Below are 3,129 nucleotides of genomic sequence, written 5' to 3' on the forward strand. Positions count from 1 at the left end.
ATGAAGGTGAAAATGATATAGACACTAACATAAGCTCAGAAACAGACCATAATCCTCCAAAAGAACGACGCGAAAGAAGAAGAACTATACTTAAAAAGAAGAAAGCTGCACATCACGGAGCTAATGAGCTGTCTTGGGACTATACTCCAACTGCTCTGGCCCTTAATCACCCTCAGATCCCGGCCACAAAAACATTATTTCCAGCTGCAGAACAGACAGAGTCTACAGAAGCTACTCTGACACAAGTGATGGAAACAGTTTTACAGGCTATAGCTTCGCATCGGGAGGAGACATCCAAAGACAGTCGTAAAGCTCGAGCTGGTCTACAGAAGGTCCAGACCGTGGTTCGCAAGCTCTCAAAGACAATGGGTGCCTTTACTGAAAGACTAAATGACATCGAAGATCGGATTGTCATAAATGAAACAGAAGCGGCTGCTGCAAATGAGCGTATTGAAGCAAATGAAACACAGCTTCAGGATATCAGGTGGAAGCTTGAAGATTACGAAAATCGTCTCCGTAGAAACAACTTACGCGTTCTGGGGGTACCGGAGAAAATGGAGGGTGAAGACTGTCGCTCCTTCATGATTCAACTATTTCGTGATACTCTACCTGAACTTAGCACATGGGATTGGAGCTACGAAGTGCAGCGAGCTCATAGGATTCCTATGTCTATAAAAGCGACAACCTCCAAAAGCAAATATCCACGAGCAATTCTCGTATATTTTGGGAACTTCTTGTTGCGACAAGCCATATCAGAGAAGGCTACACCTGATAAACACCGAATCAAAGATGGCATATCCTATTTTGTACGCCCTGATTTCTGTCATTGGACAGTTGAAAGAAGATGGCGTCTCAGACAGCTTATTAAGCCCTTCCAGGAGAAAAATGCTGTGGTATATTTGAACAATCCAGCAAAACTAAAAATAATTTACAATGGACGAACTAACTTTTTTACATCCGAGATCAATGCCAAAGAGTATCTCGAGAGCCTATGAAAGATCATAGAAAGCATAACTGGACAATAATATGGTGATATTGTTCAAGTCATGTGAAAAAATTTTCTTTTTTTTTTTTTCTTCTTTGACTCAGTTGGCTCTATTATCTTCTTCATAAGATATTTGCTTAAGATATATCTATAATAATTTCTATGGAGCTATATTTACTCATCCATACCACATTTTCACTATTTCTTTCTTTATATTCTCTTATTTCTTTAGCACTTTAGAATAAGTCACTGATTGCATGCCTCGTTAGCTCTGGTGGGAATATGCTAATCCATCATCACAGACTCTTATGGAGTCTTTTTGCTCTTTTTGGGAGGTCAGGGGAGGGGTAGGGGGGGAAGGACAGTGGGGGGACAGGGAGGGATCCAGGAGTTGCTGGGTGAGAGGGGGGGGAGGGGAGGGAGGGAGAAAACACAAAATGAGCAAGTTCGTAAATACTAAAGGAACTAAGTCAGATAAGCACCACGTAAAGCATAAAATAAACAAATGGGAAAGCTGAATATTTGTAGTTGGAATGTGGCAGGTCTCAACGACAGAGGAAAGAGAGCTCAATTATCGCAACTAGCCTCCCACAGCTCCTGGGATATTATCTGTTTACAAGAAACTCACATCCCAATAGGAGAGATTAGTCAGCTAAAAATACCAGGCTATAATTTATTAGCTACAACTCAACAAACCACAAAAACTAGAGGGGTTTCAATATTAGCAAAAACAAGATTAGGTCCCCCAATACGGAAAAAAACCGATATTCATGGAAGATGGGTCATTGTTCAGTTAATCCAGGGCATAACCATCTGCTCTGTCTATGGGCCAAATATTGACGACCCTACACTATACATAGAACTTGAATCAGAACTAGCATTGTGGCCAAGAACTTTAATTCTTTGTGGAGATTTTAATTTAACATATAGTCAGTCGCAGTTTCATCAGGGTCGTTATAAGTATTCCGGCCGGAAGCCAAAAATTTATAGAGCAGTAGCAAGCTAAACTCAGAGTCATAATCTTCTGGATATATGGGCTATAAACAATAGTAGAGACCCAGGATACACCTATTTTTCGTACCCTCACAAAAAGTATGTACGTATTGATTATATCTTTGCAACTGCTGATATTGCCCAGACCTCTCTTGCTTTTAAAGAGCCCAAGACAATATCTGATCACAACGCTATCTATGCTCTAGTAGAAATACCGGGATTCAAAAGAGAGTACCCACAATGGACATTTGACCGTAAGTTACTGGCTAATCAGGTATATATAGAACATATAACACAATGGACAAAAGAATTCTTCGAAATAAATCAATATAGTGCGTCACGGAATAGTGTATGGGACAGCTTTAAAGCGGCATTAAGGGGAGAGACTGCCACTTATGTCGCCAGCCAGAAAAAACAACGACAAAAAACTCACGTACAAATTCTTAATAGACTAACACAATTAGAACTTAACCATGCCAATCAACTACGTTGGGGAGAACAGGCTGAAGAGACGCTAAGAAGGATGTTAATACTTAAGGCAGAGATAAACAATGATTTAACACAAAAAGCAGCAGAAATTTATCAAACCAATCGAAATAAAATTTACGAAGCGGGGGAGAAAATAGGAAAACACCTTGCCTTAAAGACTCGTCAAACCCAATCTCGCAACACCATTCAAAGTATTGAGGTTAATGGACATAAATATACCACTCAAAGAGAGATAGCCAATTGCTTTCAAGAATATTATCAAACGTTATATCAAAACGAAGATAAGCACTCGATTGATGAAACTAGAGGGTTCTTAACTAACTGGCTCAATGAGACTAATATGACACAGATTATTGATAATGACACAAAGAAAGAATTAGACAAAGAAATTACACGTATAGAAGTAGAGCTGGCAATATTGGAATTAGCCACAGGTAAAGCAGCTGGGCCCGACAAGATACCCTTAGACTTATATAAAATACTTGGCAAAGTAATAATCCCATTTCTCCACGACTTGTTTTTGGGTGTACAATGGCATGGAATCCCCCCGGAATCTTGGAAACAAACAAATATTGCAGTTTTCAAGAAAAAGGACAAACACCCGGAACTAACAACCTCATATAGACCGATCTCACTGATTAATTCAGATTCTAAAACATACG

The sequence above is a fragment of the Lissotriton vulgaris genome, chromosome 3_1 (genome assembly GCF_964263255.1).
Source record: "Lissotriton vulgaris chromosome 3_1, aLisVul1.2, whole genome shotgun sequence".
Lineage (NCBI taxonomy): Eukaryota > Metazoa > Chordata > Amphibia > Caudata > Salamandridae > Lissotriton > Lissotriton vulgaris.